Source organism: Choloepus didactylus, chromosome 12 (assembly GCF_015220235.1).
Source record: "Choloepus didactylus isolate mChoDid1 chromosome 12, mChoDid1.pri, whole genome shotgun sequence".
In the NCBI taxonomy this organism is placed as follows: domain Eukaryota; kingdom Metazoa; phylum Chordata; class Mammalia; order Pilosa; family Megalonychidae; genus Choloepus; species Choloepus didactylus.
In genome coordinates this window covers 58,337,084-58,355,758 of record NC_051318.1, presented here as the reverse complement: position 1 = coordinate 58,355,758, position 18,675 = coordinate 58,337,084, and the positions used below count along the sequence as shown (strand labels likewise).

The following is an 18,675-nucleotide window of genomic DNA, read 5'->3' as shown; positions in this document are numbered from 1 at the left end:
ATAGTCAATTTTCTGAATAAAATGGATACAAAATGTAAACATCTCCCCTTTCTTACAAATATAATGCTTATGATCCCCTAACTGCAAACAAGATCGATTTGTCCATTGTGTAACTTCAGATTTTGCCTTTGTGGTCAATCAATGGACAAATATAAGTTGCTTACAGTTTTATCTCTCAGTTTTATGCTTCATTTCCTCTAATCCCTACCTCATTCACTTTCAAAGTTAGAATATGATCAAAGAAAACACAGTTTTAAAGGCTCAGAAAGCACAAGGGATTATTTGAAAGATTGGAGAGATTGTAGAGCCCATCTAGGCTAGTTATTTTAATTTAAAGAAAAGAAGGGCCAGCAAGATGATAGGGCAAAGATTATGCAGCTACTTCGTGGCAGAGATGGGACTGTGTAGAGCTTTCCCCGTCCCCTGGCAAAGTCCAATTTCCTTTTATTTTTCCTTTTGTGAACCCCATCCCCACCCCCACCCCAACATTTACCTGAGCACAGGAGGGAAGTGCAATTAATACTGGTTGATTTACATTGAACTAAAATTGAAACTTAAGTCAGAATGAATTCCTTTACAATTTATATGATATTAAAAACAGTCAGCCTGCTTTTTATTAGCTGTCTTAAAAACCCTCTTTGGAGAACACGCACAGATGTAATATTAAGTATAGATACAGCATGATTAAATAACGTGAATATTTATTGCTATACAAATTGCTGAAGGATAGTATCATTGCATTAGTGATGGCCCGGGTAGTGACAGAAGATAGATGAGGATTGGAGGGGGCCATAGGATAAGTGGATTATAAGAATTACAGCCACCATAGAACTCCCATGCAAGCCTGCCCAGCTTTATAAGAGAACAGATTATTAATTTGAATGAAGTTGTGGGAGCAGTTTCAGCATTTACTCCCAACTTTTGTATAACCTAGTTGACAGGTTTGCTTGTTAAAACTCTATTCTCTTAGACTTCCTTTTGGTCAGTTCCTATAATGTTCTAGTTTTACGATTTTATTTCTTTGGTCTTTTAAGCTACAAGTCTACATTTTAAAGTGTTCTGCAATGGAGTAATTATTTATATTATGTAGATGCATGAGATATCAAGTTTTTGTAAAGCATTGGGGGATTTTCAGTTTTGCCTAATTGTATTTATCCTTCCTTTTCTTAAAAAATGTGACAGAATCTTTATTTTGTTTAATTTACATACCGACAAATGTAAATCAGGAATACTTTGTATAAAGACATTTTTCCTAACTTCGGTTGTATCTGTCTGGGGAAGATCTGACTGAGGGAAAGAGAATAGCTCCCTGCCCATCAGAGTCCCGGGGGATGTCTCGGCTTGCATCTAGGAGGTCAGAAACTGAACTTGACGGCACGATTGTGACTTGGCACAGGAGACTGAGGAAGAAAGAGCAAAGTGATCTACCTTAGGTCTGGGATACAGCCCGGGAACGTTTCTCTCAACTGATGAAAAGCAAGAAAATGTCACTTTATTGCTTTATATCTGACAGTATTCAACACTGTCAGAAATGAAGATGAAATTTGACGGACTTTTTAGGTGTCAACAACTTCTCAGAATTATATCATTAACACATTTATTTTCTAATCTGATTGAAAGTTCTAACAGGATATTTGACAGCAGTTACTTTGAAATGTAATTTTACTTTTGGGGAAGTTTAGGATTTGCTAGAATTTATTCATTTAACAAATATTTTTTGAATCTATTTACTATGAAGAGCGGATTAAAGAGATATAGAAATGAATAAGAAAGTTCTTACAAAGAGTTCATTGTTGAGCTGTACGTGGAGTTTTAGAACACCAAGTATTGTAAAGGAATGGCACTGATAATATCGGTGTTAAAATGTCTTTAGAGACAAAGGTATATTTTCATGTAACATTTTAAACAAAAACATAAAAGAGAACAAAGTACTTGGAATAATGTTCACATTCATTTCTTCCTTCCCTTGCTCCTTCCTTCGCCTTTCTTCTCCCCTTGCTTGTAGCTCTAGCTTTTAAACCATCTTTAATTCCTTCTACTTTGTGCTCTTGGGAGGCCCTGCACTTTGAAAATACTTGACATTCAGGAAAATACACTTTATATGTTAAAAATCAATGGTGACATAATATTTACAGCCCAAAGGCCAAACATTTGGAGTTTCTTTATAGAGAGTAAGTGCTTGGAGACCAGCTTTGTGCTACTAAGCTGTAGACATCAAAGAATGATAATACAGCAGTTTTCAACTAGATGGCCCAAATGGGCTTCAGCCCAGTGAAGTGAAGTATCGAGCTGTTTCACAGATCTGTAATAGAGAGCCAGTGTGGAAATCCTTATTTTATCTTAATTACTAAGGAGCCCTTCATGTCTCAGAAGTCCCCATGTTTTGTTTCAAAACTTCTGTCTAGAGAATGAGTTTATAGACTTCTGTCTACAAAAGAATAACAATACTTTGAATTAGATTTTATGAAGATTCAAAGTGCAGCCAGAAAGGGAATTCTTTAGTTAGCCCCTTCTACATTGCAGGGTTTCAAAGAAAGCTGATGGTGGGTCTATGATTTGGTTGAAAGAAAAGAAAAGAAAACGTTGTAGTTGGCAACTCCCCTGCCTCCCAGTAAGTTTAATTTTCTTGCGTTAAGCACATACCCAGAAACACACATAAACACAGAGCAAAGCATTCATTAACTCGTTAGAAACTGCAATGATGTGTCTGGGCAACAGTATCATTTGGTTTGCACATCTGACCCCTCATTGTTATTACTTGCTCTTTACTAAAGCAGCAGAAAGAGAGAGGAAGGTAATAACTATTACTAAGCTAATAATAATTATCAAGACCATGGTTATTGATGGCTCTCGCATCCTTTCATATCAGCGCTTCTGGTAATACTGAAGAGCTACTTCTGTTATTGGGCATGAACTTTCTGTGACCTATCATTTATCATCAGACGAAGCTCTGCCTGACCTAATAGTTATATTATGTAATAGAGCTTTCTGGTGGTGAAAGGAATCTGCTCAAACCAGTGATGTGCTAGGGATCCATATAGAGTATAGAGTGTTCATTCTCTCTACTTGTAAAAGAGACTCAAAGAGAGCCATATGAGCACTTAAAATAAAGCATTCACCTTGGAGAAAACTGTTGATGAAACCAGACAGGACTGATAAAGCATTACTTTGGGAATGGATCCAAGCCTGTGAAGCATGGAGGATTTAGGGAAGAGAAACCTCTCAAAGTACCAGTAATATAATTATCAGATAAAGCATCTAGAGATTTCTAGTACACCTCTCTCCCTTATTTCCTCAGTGATTAGGTTAAGAGAGAGTTAAGGTCACACATCTTATTTACACCTTTTTTCTCCAAACTGCAATGTCTCTGGAGAAAAAAAGACAGGAAGTATGTAACCTTTGACCTCCTATGTCTCCGGGGCATCTAGGATACAGTCCCCTCATTGGTAATTACCACTAAGATCACTGCCAAGCAAAGAAGCATGTCTTCCAGGCCCTTCCATGAAATCATAGTGGGGAGTACATTAGCAAGAAAGTGACTGGCACTGTGGGCAGGAGGCTAGCTCCCAGGAATTCAGAACATATAGAAATAAATACAGGAATTCTGGATTGGCCCCACCAAGAATCTGTCAACTGGGTATGTCCCCCTTCCTGTGGAACAATAGCATGGACGGCTCATCTCTTGTGCTGGTGTGTTAAGAAAGAATACAATGACATCAGAAGGTCCATTGAAACCATTGGAAGTGCACATATATGAGGATAACCTTTTGGTTGATAGCTGTAGCCACTGTGGGCAAGGTCTAGCATAGTTTCTCTGGATGCTGGTGTTGGGTAATGCTCCAGAACCTCTGGGAATCTCTTTTATCCCAGCAGGCTTTGAATCTCATAGGTCCCTGAAGACAGTAAGCCAGAAGCATTTGCCAAGGGGTAATTATGTCTGTTTGATGTGCACAAGAAGAAAGTAGCAGAGAATCCACAGGCTGCTGTGCAGAAGGCAAAGCATCTGCAGCCCCAGGGTTCATCTTAAGCAGGTCTCATGAAGGCACTTGATGAATTCGGAAGGTTGGGGCAGGGATGCTGAAGGATGTTCCAACTGAGAGTCAAAAGTCTCTAGCTAAAGGACCTTGCGCTGGTCATTCTGAGTTTCATTTCCATGGCAGGAGGTGTGTTTTTGGATGCCAAAGAGGTTCTTGTTCTTGAGTTTGTGTGTGTGGCGTGCATGTGTTTGTGTGTGCACTAGTTGACCCTTCCTTAGCACGAGTCTCTGCTTATGGTCACTCCATGCTCTTCCACATCTTTGACCCATTTTAAAGCAAATCAGTTTCCTTTCTGGCAGTGGAAACTGTTTCTTCTTTCTCTATGCCCCTACTCCCTCCCGTTCCCTCTGACTGCCTCTCTCCCCTTACTTCTCTCTCGTACTTTTTAACAGATTTACATTTTGCTTTTGCTTATTGATGATCTTACTGCCCCTCATGTTCCTTCTCCCTTCATTTTATAACCTATTTTGTTTCCATATTTTCTAACATTCCATTCCATTTTGGCTTACATTATTTTCTTCTCATTTCAGTCTCCTTTAAGTATTATTTTTTTCTTCCATGGGTTGCAGGAAGGCAAAGACCTAAAAAGGGCTTCTTTACTTCTGGCGTCAGATTGGGAAATTTTTTATTATTCTTTTCACCGGAGTATTATTTGTCCTAGATTTTAACTTTCCAGAGAGTAGCCTTATACCATGTACAGATAATCTTTTAATGAATGTGCTTTGCTGTCAGTAGTTTGGAAATTCTTAGTGGTGATTTTGCAAAGAGGTCAGGGAGTTCAGTATTTTTTGAAACCTCACTTAAGTTCAGCCATCACTAAGGTTGAAAACACAGGTACATTGTACCGTCTTGGCTTCCAAAGAAAGGCTACCAACATATGATATTATAGAAGAAAGTAGAACTAATTGTTCTAATTGAAGGACTTTTTCATCCATTATTTTCCCTCCTTACTGCCCTTTTTAGCTCCTCAAGCTGGTATTCCACGATACATTGCTGGTAAATATTTAATTGCCATTCTCAGAAATGTTTTGCATTTTCACATTATCCTGTTCCACGTGGTGATGAAAGACAAGATGGGTAATATATATGTGTGTGTGTCATTGAGTATATACTCTGGGTATTGTCTTCATAATAAAAAAATAATGTATACATTAGATTTCCTGTAATGGGAGAACTTTGTTGTCTGCTTCTTAATGAGAGGTGCTGATATGAAATGACCCCTGCTTTCCTAAACACACAGCAATCTAATTTGAACCTGTACGCCAATTACAGGCCTCTGTGGAGCACTTTATGGTGAAACAATCACGTCACAATAGGATTACAACAGTAAGCTCCAGGACCCTAAGGGAAGCCAGCCCGGGCATAACTGCAGGTTTATTCCTCTAAATTGTCTGTAAACAGCATTGATAGCCACCTTGGTGCCACCTTGGTATTATTTCTATAAATCCTCCATAGAAACAATCTGAAATGAATAGACAATGAGCCAGTAATGGCCTGTTAGTTCCCAGCACAGGGTTGCACCACTGATCTGCCTCGTGAATCCCATTCGTAGGGACTGATCCTATATAAACATTCACAAACGGCAGAGCAGACAGGCTTATGGCAACAACCAGGTTTGATATTCATAGCAATCATTATGAATTGTGCCTTCTCTCTGATCTGCCCTTGCAGAAGTTATCTCCAAAAGTCCTCTTAGGAAATTTCTGCCATCACACACATTCCACCTTCTCTTCAATTGCATTAAGAATTTTTAGCAGTTACTCAACAGTGTTAACTGGTCTCTGACTAATGTGGAGAAGCAAGCAAAAAACTGGCATGTTTTGGTCATTAAGGCAGGTCTGAAGAAGAAGGTGAGATGAGCAGAAGTCAAGCTTCTAGAATGGAAATTAACCACCAGGTCCTGTCAGTAGGACTGGATAATTATGTGACATACTGTAGATGATCATTGTAACATTATTACGGGGTCAGTCATATCCCCTTATAAATTAAAACCAAATAGAGTAAAATTAAGCCATTAAACTGTAAAGAAGTGTTAGTTTTCTTTCCCAATATGGGATAAAATCATTTATAGCAAACCCCACTTCTCCTTTGACACGTGGTAATAAAAGTAAAATATTTTTATATGCTCTGCTGTATTGCTTAATATTTTTCTTCATTTCAGTGATTTACAGGTACTCAACATTTTTGTCTAAATGGGCCAAAGTAGTTCTGTAAAATGAAGACAGTATTCTACATTTGTTAGTGAGTTACATAAACAGTTTCAATATTGCTTATTCAGTGTTGCTGGTTGACTATAGGAACAATTTCTAATGAGAAAAGGACCTAAGAATGAATATAGTATGTTTGAAAAAATCACACATCCTCAATTCCCTAGGTTGTTATTTGGGTCTCAGAGAAAGGCCAGTGATGTTTAAGAGCACCTGTACGCAGATTGAGGTTTAGAGGTTTCCTACCACCTAGGCAGGGAAATGAACAGTGTTCATTAAGGAAAAGAAAAAATTGAATACTTTTGTGCACCAGCCACCATAGGGGACAAAATACAGACCCTACCCCAAGAATCGTATAGGCTGTTGACTGGTGAAGAGTCAAGAACATTTACTTAATTCAGACTAAAATAAAAATAAAAAATAAAAATGAAAATGAAAAAGACATTTGCCACTTGAGAGAAAAAGTAGGGTTAGGTCAGAGTGACTATTCTGCTTGACTGCTGTCAAGTTTGTTACTGGACCTATTTGGAAACACGTATTACTTATTTCAAAGAGCAGGTGAAATTTACTTCAACAGAAAATTTCAACCTAGAGCCACTCATGTGTTTCAGAATAAGGAGGTTGTTGTGTCCTGGAAATAGCACTCATTTGGAGTTAAAAGATATTAATTTGAGCACTAGTTGGGCCATTTGCTAGCTGTTGGGAATTTTACACCTAGTACAATCAAAATAGATGTCGCAGTCCTCGTATGCACTTACACCTCCTACTTCAGCATGGAACCACTCTCCCTCAGCCACAGACATAGAAAACTTCAGTCACCAAGCATTCCTCTTCCTTCCGTGAGCCCCTTATTCACTCATTTGCAAAGTCCTATTAGTTCCAGTAGTACCTCCCCGATGCCGCTACTCTGTTGCATTATCATCCTTCTCCCACCAGACCTTTCCCACACCTCTGACAAGGTCATTCTCTATTCAGAAATATTCACCAGTGCCCCCATTTACATATAGAATAAAGTCCAAACCTGACATTCCAGGTCTTATAATAGCTGTTTCCAACTGACCTTTCTCATTTGGTCCCTCACAACTCCACTTCATACAGCTATTGCCCCAGCAAGCTGAATAAATCATGACTTGCTACACTGCCCTTGTCCCTCCCCATACCTTCCAGATTTATCACTGTTTGCTTCTTTTGCATTCTAGCCATTTAACATTCAACAAAAATTTGTTCTAGTTCTAGTCATGTTCTATCACTCTTAGGTGCTGAGATATCCAAAGGGGTAAGACACAGCTCTGGCTTTCAGATTTCATTGTCTAATGAAATGGGGTCAGTCATGTAAACCAATAGTTACAATTTAATATGACAGATAAGAGCTCAAAGCTGTAATGCTTATTGTACCCTTCTTCACATCTTTGCATCTTACTCATCGAATTCTAGCTCATATGTCACTTACTCTCCAATTCCCTTCTCTTATTTCCAAGGCACTTTATCTGTGCTTTTCTTGTAGTCTGTATCACTTTCTCTATGTTTTAAACACATGTGTTTTCATGTCTTGTTTTTCTCAATTAGACTTTAAGCTTCTTGAAAGGAATACCTCCTCCATATTAAGCTTTGTATTCCCCACAGTGACCAACGTCACCTTTCATCTATGACTTATAAATGTGTTGATAAAAATAATTCCCCATTTGTGGAACCACAAACTAAGATTGTGGATCCTTCAAATAAAAGCATTTTCCTTGAATAATATTGAGAGTCGTGATTTTATCATGTTTTGGCTTATTAATTCAGTTAACCAAACAATTTATTAGAGGTTTTGGAATAAGCATTTCAAAATTAATTCAAAAAAAAAAAAAAATCCAGAGGTTGAGCATTGTATACAGAAAGTGTACATGAAACACTAATTATTACTAATATGATCTAAGCATTTAAAAGTAGATTTGATTATGATACTGTGTGACATGCTTCTGGATAGTATATAAGAAGAATCAGAAGCTCTGGCTACAAAGCCATTCATTAAATATAAAAAACAGAAACTATAAATTTTAACAAATATTTCCAACAATAAAGAAATATGATCCCCAGGAGTTTTTTGGTTTTATTTGAAAATATTATTCATTTTGTATTTTAAATTGGAACTTTATTTTATAAAAACCTTTGCAAAAGGTGAAAAGGTTAATCCTCAGTAAGAAATATAAAGTTATTCCATGCTGGTTTCACTAGTAGTAGTAGCTGTAAATAAAAACATGTAGAATTGGCACTCATTTTTTCAGAGAGGCTTAACACATACTCAACACTTGTCCTTTTCATTCATATTACTGACATAAACTCTCATAACCATTCAACCAAATGTAATTTATGGAATTGCAATAGTGTCTGTAAATTTGGCATTAATCTACTCTAGCAGCCAAGAGAAAGAGGAACACATAGGGTCAATTTTGTGATTGGCAAGTTATTGTAAGGCTAAAACATGCTAATATTAGAAAATTTGGAAATTATAGGAAAAAATCAAAATTATGAAAAACATCACCCATAATCCCACTGTATAGAAAAATTTAAAATTTTGGCACAGTTCTTTCCAATCTTTTCTTCCTATGTATTTTTAAAAATTACCTAGTGACCTTTATCACTTTTTTCTTTTCTTGCTTCAATTTAGCTACTATACAGAATAGTAAGTGTTATAGATGTCTGGGACATAGTATTAAAAATACCTTGCAATGTGCTTCGCTGGTCTCTCCCCACCTCAGCCCACCCCTCAACGTGTTCTTGTTAATGTTCTCCAGGCTTCTGTGTTTGACAAACTTCTGTTAAGGGTAATGCATGTACTAGACTCTGCCAGACTCTAGGACTAGAGTCTTGAAGAACTGTCAATATTTAAGGTCAGGCTATGGTAGAGCAGGGACACAGAGGAACTGGTCAGTTATTTTGATTCCAGATCATCTTTTTGTCTTGCATGATCTAAGCAATTTCACCTCTTTTCCTAACTTCATATCTGTTTGGTTAACATTTACTTCCCGCTTGAGTCAACCTGAATGCCCCCATGTGGGGAACAAATTACAAAGAGTGATCTTGGTTAAAATGTGCTGGGCAGGTTGATGGTTAGTAAGACATAACTGCTGTTATTGTCTACCTCCCTAATGTTCAAGCACATGAAAGTTCTGCCAACTCAGATCCAAGTTCAGATTCTGGAAAGACATAGATGCTATTTACTTATGAAATATAGTTAGGAATTACAAATGCTTCTTCCCTTGAGAGAATGTTTGCCACATATTGTGTCATTCTTTTTCCTTCTGCCATTCGTGTGAGAAGCTGGGTCACAGTCTGAGGGCGGGCACTCTCTTCTTCGTCATGTGTTCCTTGCCCAGTCCTTTACTCCATACTCAGTGAGTGTCCAATGCGTATTTAACTTGAATTAAACTGACCTATATTATATCTGAATTTGTTTAACGTGATCCATGCTGAATTTTTGGCAGTGTCTCACTAAGCATAAAACTGAAGCCATTTCATTTTGAATGATTGCAATATGACTTTTGTCAATCCCTTGAGGACAGATGCAAAGTTCCCCTCATCTTTGTATTCCTAATGACTAGGATATTGCCAAGTATACAGTAGGTACTTACTTAATGCTCATCAAACTGAATTAAACAGAGTTGCATTTGCTGGCCTCTAAAAAGTCATTAATATTTATGCAGGCTTTTGCCGAGTGTAAACTATCTGTAACTCAAAACTGCTTGAGCTCCCATTTTCAGAAGACTGAAAACCAATTTGTTCATGAAGTCATTTCCTCAGTTTCCTCCTCTCCCTACTAGATGACTTCTTGATATGCCTTCTTCTCACCATCAGCACACATATTTTCTTGTCTTTCTGTCATTCTTGGAGTGGAAGTTTTTTTATTATTATTAAAGTACTTGTAGGTTTGCAGAAAATAGAGTTCCCATACAGTTTTTAATTATTTATTTTAAGGGAAATGAAATATTTACCTCAATAGGATTATTTTTAGGAAATGAAAAAGACCCTTACTTACAAAAGAAGGTGTTAACCCCCCAAATGCAAACATGGCTATTTCTCAGCCTGAGCTTAGCTGAAAGCCTCATCAATGAGCTTTAAGAATTGAAACTTGGCATAATGAAATCACACCCTTGAGTTTTGCAGGAATGATTGCCATACTGTAATATGTATTGTACTTAGATACTTAGATTAAAGATCTATTTTTATTTTTACTTTGTTATCAATTATGCATTCAGAAGAGATATCCTATTACCAATGGATCCATTGAAATAGATACCGAGAGGAGTGGATGGATCACTTTATTTCTTGACAAGGTTCTATATTAGGCTTTCCAAACCCCATCTGAGTATTTATCTACTATTGTTACTGTTGAGAAGGACTGTACCTGGGGGAAATCTGGAATGTGAATGAATAGGCTTGAATTCTATATCTGATTCTGCCTTTTCTTGCTGTACAGTTTTAGCCTAGTAGCTTTTTCCCAGTAACTGGTCCATTCCACAAAAGGAAAAGACTTTATTTAGATTTTTATATCTATATCACTATTTTTAAAGTAAAAAGCCATCAGATTCTTTTAAATTGGGGCTATAATTTTATCTTTGCATAAGTTACTAGGTTGGAACCATTCACCTCTTTTATAGATGAGAAAATAGAAATACCTAATGGCTTAATTAAGTTAAAAAGTTATGCAACAGAATTAACATTAAAGATTGGTTTTGCTTGGAACACTTGCAGTCAAGATACTTTTCTTTAGCTCTGTGACTGAGTGACCTGAGATTTATGAGCAGAAGAAATACCTAACCTCTAGAAGGATTCAAGAGATAAATGGTCAAAAGTGAAATTTCAACTATTGTAAAAGAAAATGCATGGAAGGATAAGAGGTTATTAGAGGGGGAAAGGGAGATTCTTTGGCAGTGCTCTCCCAGTATGAGCCATACACACAACCACCTCAGCATCACCTGGGAACTGGTAAGAAATGCAAACTCTCTGTTCCCACTCCCAACACACTGAATCAGAAACTCTAGGGTTGGGGACCAGAAAACCATGATTTGTAAGCCCTCCAGATGATTCTGATCCTAAGGAAACACCTTAGACTCTGAAAAGTTCTTAAGAACTTCTTGTTCCCAGGCCTGTGACAGCCGGGGTAGGGGTCAGGTATGGTGGAAAGTACCACCCTTATGCCCAGACCCAAGCTGAAAGCAGACTGGGTCCTCTGGGCACCAGCAGCCATCTGGGTGCCCTTGGATGAGCACAGAACAGCTAGCCCTTCTGAGATATCTGGGGGCACTAGTGCTGTTCAGGTTGCACACATGGCTCTCCTGGTCCAAACATAGGGGAGATGCTTCAACCATGGTGTATTAGTCATGGTTCTCCAGAGAAACAGGATATGTATGGCTTACATGACCATGGGGATTGGCAAATATGAATTCTGTAGGGCAGACCAGCCGTGAGTTGGAAACTCCAATGACGGTGAAGTTGAGTTCCTCAGGAGAAGCTGGCTGGATAAAGAAGAGGCAGAAATTCTTCTTTATGACTTTTGAAATTTCCATTCTGCTTTAAGACCTCTAACTGATTGGAGGAAAAGACTCCCCTCATTGCTGAGGGCAATCTCCTTTGTTGATTGCAGATACAATTAACAGTAGATGCAGTCAACTGACTAATAGATGCAAATCCATCTACAAAATACCCTCAAACAACTGGACACGATAACCTAGCCAAGTCAACACATGAAATTAATGATCATGCATGGAAAACCAGGTATGGGTTGAGAGCTAGCTGAGATCCTATCTTTCTCGTCTCTGTATCTGGGGCCTAGCAAGGGACCTCCTTCACCTGGGTTGCTCAGTAAATGTGGTGATAAATGCTATCAACTCATTCTCAGCAGATTTGAGTAAGCTTGGGCAATTTTAGTGCACCTTTTTGAGCCATGATTTCCTTAACAGTATAGTGGATATAATGATACTACATGCCTCATAGAGTAGCTTTCAGTTTGAAGTCAGAAATTGTGTGTGGACCCACTTTCTGAGACCTAAAGAATGTTATAAATATAAGACATATACAAGTAGAGATGTGACATGAGTTGCTACATCTCAAATAGGGCCAGTTGGTAACATTTTCGTGGCTTTGAAAGCAGTGCCATTTGTTCATTAAAATTCTTCCGCATAATAAAGCAGCACTCTTAATTATGGCAACATTTAGAAATATTTCCAAGGAATTCAATACAGCTATTTTTACTTTGAATTATAGAAAAAAATGCAGCTTGAAAATATTTTTATTATTTCCTATATTGACCCTCATGCAAAATGGCTTATTCAGCATTGCTTTAGACCATTTGAAATGGGAATGAAGGAACGCTGTGAGACAGTATTTGCAATAGAGTGGTGGACATTTTTTCCCATTGCCCACCATGGAAGTCAACAGTTAAGAGGAACAACTCTTCACAAGCACTTGAGCCCAGAGGAAAGGCGTGGCCAGGAAAAGATGTCCAGGAAAGATGGACATCAAGTGAATACCTAAAGGGAGAATTCTGTGTTTGTTTTCCTAACTGGAGTGGGTAACCCTTGTGTCTACTGTGAATATATGCTGCGTACACTGCTAAAGAACAGAGTGCAAAACATGACAGCCCTTTGTTCTGTTCTAGCTCATTGGAAATCAAGGAGATGTTTCAGATAGGAAAAAAAAGTAAACCAATAAACAAGGCAGAAAAGTCAAGATTCCAAAGGGCAGATTAAAATCCAAAATACCAGGTGGCAAGTATGAAAGAGAAAAAGGATGACTGTTAACTGGAGTTCTTAGATGGTAATACTATTAAATAAGTCTGGGAAATACTGGTTAAAACAAACTCAAACAAGATTATTTCCTTCAGGATTTTTCATGGCCTTTAGGATTCTAATACACTTTGTGGCTCTTCAAGAGAGAGCTCTAGTAGGCAGTGCCTTCTCAACTCATTTGACCACGAACCTTTTTTCATGGAGCACTTTAAGAGGCTAGTATCTTACTGAACAAGCTGTGTAAATTCTGCACAATGCCATATGGACAAGGCATAAAACCAGAGTCTGTCCAGTAGAGAGTGATTCTAAAGCTTCTGAAGTTGACCCAGGTCTTTCTCAATTCTAAAATTCTACAGTTAGAATTCTAAAATTTTACAGTAAACGGGCTCTCCTCATTTCTCCCAACTTAGGAAATTATCAGTTGATGACTGAAATACTCTGAGACCCTTGCTTTAAAAAAAACATAGAAATTCATGACATACTTTTGCTACTATTTTCTTGACATTTTAAAATATATTGCTAAGGATGAGGGCATTAAAACCATTGTCTTTCCTTTCAAAGGACTTTCATATTAAAAGGAGGGAATATGTATACATACAAGTCGATGAATACAAACTGCCTATAGGAAAAAGGCCAACATCTTTAGGATGTCCAAGGAACCTTACAATTTGTCTCCAACCTGCTTTTCCATTTTTATCTTCTCCAATTCCCACTCACACATAGCATGCCTCTCCATCATGCCACTGTATTTCCATATAAGGCCTCTGCTTAGAACACACTTTCCCACCTCTTCAATCTGCTGAACTCAAGGTGACTTGCAAGACCCCATTCTCAGGTCATTTCCTCTTCACAACCTGCACCTTGTCCCACTGTGAACTCAGCACACTTTTTACCAATGCTGCCTTAGTACTATGGATGTATTTCTGTTAGCGTATTTGCTGCCTTTTTGGGGGTGAGTTTTTTCTAATAAGTCTCTCTTCCTACTCCAGATTAGGAGCATGTTACTTATCTCTATACCTTCAGTGTATGGGAAATGGTAGGAGTGCAGCAAAAAGTTGTTGAGATGGACAAATAAAATATGATCACATGTCAAAATTTTAGGAGAGGACTAACTTTTCCCCATTCAAACCTCCAGCTGCTTAGCATCATAAATATAAAACCTATAGATTTTGGATTGAATTTCAAGTAATATATGTGTGTGTACATATATGTGTATGTGTATAAATAGATATAAATGTGTGCATTTGTACACACTCAATTGACTTAGTTTCTTCACCTATGGAATGGGGTGATTATGGGCATATGCCCTTTTCACAGATTTAGGGAGATTAATGAGCTTAGATCTATAAAATGCATTGAGACCCTCAAATAAAAGAACTTGGGTCATTATAATATGTAGTGTTATTAACAGTAATTATTATTATAAATTGTGACATCTGTGATAATAGACAACAGTGAGTTATGGGGATATACTAATTCTTGCAGGGCATTCTGAGGGGTCATAAAAACTGCAAGAGTAAAGCATGAGTGGCTGTGATCAGATGCACCTAAGACTGAATTATTGCCTCATAATTCGACATCCCTATGCCTTTTATTCTCTCTAGTTATAAACCACCCAAGGGATCACCCTGGTTCTTCAAGTCCTAACCAATCCAATTTAATTGGTGGAATCCAAGTCTGTGTGACTATATTCCTGCTTCAAATAATCAGAGAGTCTTGGGGTATTAGAGTTTGGAAGGAACATAGAGATCTTTTAATCCAAGGGTTCTCACATCTGGCTGTATATTAAAATCACTGGTAAATTGGTAAATTTACAAATTACCAATTCCTAGGTATACTAGTAGACAACTTTAGATCTAAAGCTGGGGCTCATGCATTAACATTTTTGAAAGACTCCCCTAATTCTAATGTCGGTGTCCCTGATCTCGTCCAACCCCCTTGTGTTGTAAGTGACACCTGAGGTCTAGGAAAGTGACCAGAGTGGTGACTGGCTGTCAGAACCAGATTAGCATCTAACACTTGTGATTCCCAGTTCTCTTCCCATTATACTAGAGATGGCAAAGTGTGTTCAGCTCCTGTGTCTGATTGATTTGTTGGCTTCCTGGAATGCACTGATGAGAAGAATGTTCCTAAGCTGCAGTTGAGTAGGCAAGAAAGAACATGTGGATTGATAGCCATGTCTGCCGTCGTAGTGCAAGGGTTTGTCATCCCTGTACACCGTGCTGCAAATTTTCACTAGCCCCATCTAATCACTTACTGTAAGCTCTTTCATTCTTAGAGCATTTCTGTATATTGAAGTAGGGGGTATAAGTGCCTGTTTCTAGCATATCATGTTCAAATATTAAACTAAATATTGGGTGGAAGGCTGACACCTTACTTTTTTTTGTGGGGGAGGGTACGGGTATATGATTATCCTAAGTATGCATGATAGATTCTTGGTCATGGTCAGTGTGTCTGTATTTCTTTCAGTTTGTGAGCTTTGGCTCATTGCTATGGTTGGCTGAAATTTTTGTGGAGGCTTTTTATTGGCTTCCTAAAGCATCCTCAAACTATCTGTGATGGAGGACCCCCTTTTAAAAAATTTTCCAGCCCTTGTGGGCTGATACTTCTGCAAAATACAGTAAAACATAATTACTAGAAAAATTAAGTGAAAAAAATCCAAAGATATACAAGAAGGTAAGCTCCAATTTTAAAATAATTATAATTATTAAAAATATTTTATAATATAGTTTTTATAATCTAATAATAATTTTATAATATATAATTATAATATAACACTAGTATAGTAAATATAATATACAATATATTATAATAATTATAATTTTTCATAATTATATTCAACAGATAAATTAGTTCACCAATTGCTGTAATAGTTTATATATGCCTTCTCTCAGTTTTGGAACTTCTAGCACAGACTGTTTAGAGCAATTCACAGACCAGCACTGGTGCATGGACCACACTTTGAATAGCCCTAGTTCTTAGAACTTGTTTTGCTTCTTCTGCAGCTACAGTCAGAGTGACTGTCCTCATGTCCTAAGTCTTGGGGGATTCCTGGCACCTAGAACATGGAATTGATACGCTTAGTTACCTAGAGCTTGTGATACATTCACTCTGTCCAAATCCTAGGCATTTAAGAATGTTAATTGAAATATACACTTGCAAATAAAATTTGATATATGCATAGTCATGTAAGGAAATTTTGTTTTCTTTCTCTCTTTTTAAGTATTCTCTATCTGGATTACTTTATATAATTAGTGACAGCTGATTATTATTATTTTACTCTCGTGCAGAGGAATGCACACAACATTTGGCACAGACTAGAGAAGGTGGCTCATTGAAGGGTCAACCATCTGGAGCATTGAACAACCATGATCTACAGTCTGCAGTTCTTTCCGGTGACTTTGGGAGGGTTAACTGTCCTCTGGGAAGTGCAGTGTTTATCTCAGGAGTCAGCATTCTTTTCTGTAAAGGGTCAGATAATAAACATTTTATGCTTTACTGGCCAAATATGGTCTCTATGACATATTCCTCTTTCATTTTTTCCTCATAACCCACTGAAAAATAGAGATGTGGGGAGAATTTGACCCACAAGCCATAGTTTTCAACCCCTAGTTTATCTCCTGCTAAAAACTGGAAACCTAGCTCTTTTGATCCAACAATATTGGTATATAGATGTTGCTGTGTAACAAACTGCCCCAAATTTAGCAGCTTAAAACAATAAACATTTATTATTTCACAGTTTCTGTGGGCCAGGAACCCGTCCACTTTAGCTGGCTGCCTCTGGCCCTAGCTCTCTCAGGAGGTTCGTCGAGCTGATGGGGAACTGCTGTCCCATCTGAAGGTTTGACCGGTGGGGAGGACCCAATCATGCAATTGTTGGCAGACCTTGGTCTTTCTCCAGGTGGACCTCTCCACGAGGCTGCTTCATGACATGGCAGCTGGCTTCCCTCAGGGTCAGTCATTCAAAAGAGTGGGAGAAATTGAGCAAGACAGAAGTCAGAGTCTTTTTATAACCTAGTCTCAGAAGTGACTTCTCATCACTTCTGCTATAGAAAGTAATCAATCAGTCCAGCCAATTACTCAGGGGGAGGAGATTACACGAGGGCTTCAACATCAGGAGACAGTGATCACTGGGGTCATCTTACAGTCTGTCCACCCCAGTCACCACATCTTTTTTACATCAGTTCCAGCAAGATACAAATACAGATACAGATACAGATACAGATATGATTTTTAAATACCCTGTGATTTCTACCACAGACTTATTGTGCAGTTATTGCAGTTAGCATCATGCCATTAAATGTGGCAGTAATTATTTAAAGATAAATTTGGAAAGCACGTTAGGAGTTTTTAATTTTTGGACAGCCAATTATTAAGTAAAAATTGCTTCCAAAGAGCACAATATATGTGAGAAATTATTTCTCTGTTCTGCAGGCTTAAGAGGTGTTCATGAAAGTAGCAGTAAAACTGACTAGAAATGGGACTGTGGAATAAGCTTAAAAACAACATTTATCACAGGGTGCCTTGAACGGTCTTATATGTTTTCCTTATATAATCTCATTTGATCCTCACAACAACCATCTGAGGTAGTTCAATTTGATTCCCAGTTTATAGGTGGGGAAATTGAGACAGGCAGAAGGTAAGTAACTTACCCTAAATTAAATAGCTAAAAGGTGGTGGAATCAGAACTCAGAGCTGGGCATTCTGACCCAAGTCTCACTCTCTTTGAGATGCAAAAACTGTGACACAATCTTAATATAAATCAAATATTGGGAATAATACTTAAAGCGGTCAATGCTCTCACCAGTTAGAAAACCACATTAGTGCCTTTTCTGAAAAATATTTTAAAGTGTACACTGTCCTCAATGACAAATGGGAAAAAAAGTACAAAACAGTCACAACTTCAATACTATTGGTTTTCCACTACATATCATGGAGAATAAGAGTCACTGCAGCTTTATTTCTCCCTCCTTAAAGGTCCTTTCCTAGGAAGGTGCCCACTTTCTCTATGGTTCTCAATCTATAGCCCTTATATAGATCAGACTTTTATTGATTATTAGAGTCCCAGGAGAAGTATTTTCTTTATATAAAGCAAGAAGGATTCCAGTAGCTAATGTGCTCTGAAAATGCACAATCTTATTTTCAATGTTGATAAAGAGTTTATGGAGTTATATCTTTATATGAGTCTTAATCAATATTACTGGATGGTATCACTGATGATGAAATGACATCTGAAAAGTGTTATCCTCAGATAGGCATGATTTTTAAGTGAATAAAAAAGACTTTGAAAATGTATTCTTAATTTTTACTATAATTTCTAAGGACCAATTTGGCTATGAAAGTCTTAACATTTCATAAAACTGATTTTCATTTTTAAAAATTATCCATACAAACTTCTGTTTGCCTGAATAACAGGGCTCTTTTGGTTACACATTTGCTATCATAAGGTTAGCAATAGTTATTGTTAATTTTTTTACTGAAATGTAGGTAAAATAACGACAGAACATGATTAAAAAAAAATGACAAATAGCATGTCATCTGGCGAGGTCAGTGTGCCAGTTTGAATGTATTATGTCCCCCCAAACACCATTATCTTTGATGTAATCTTGTGTGGGCAAAGGTATTAGTGTTGATTAGATTTAATTCTTTGAGTGTTTCTGT

The 18,675-nt window shown here is 37.6% G+C and overlaps 1 long non-coding RNA gene across 2 annotated transcripts in view; it reads left to right on the top strand.

Annotated features, from left to right (window-relative positions):
- Positions 1 to 16,382, top strand: part of LOC119507223 — a 248,847-nt gene extending 232,465 nt beyond the window's left edge. For both annotated transcript variants that reach the window (XR_005211171.1, XR_005211169.1), the window contains one exon: positions 16,305 to 16,382. This is a non-coding gene — a long non-coding RNA (uncharacterized LOC119507223). The remainder of the gene's footprint in view (positions 1 to 16,304) is intronic.
- The last annotated feature ends 2,293 nt before the right edge of the window (positions 16,383 to 18,675 follow it).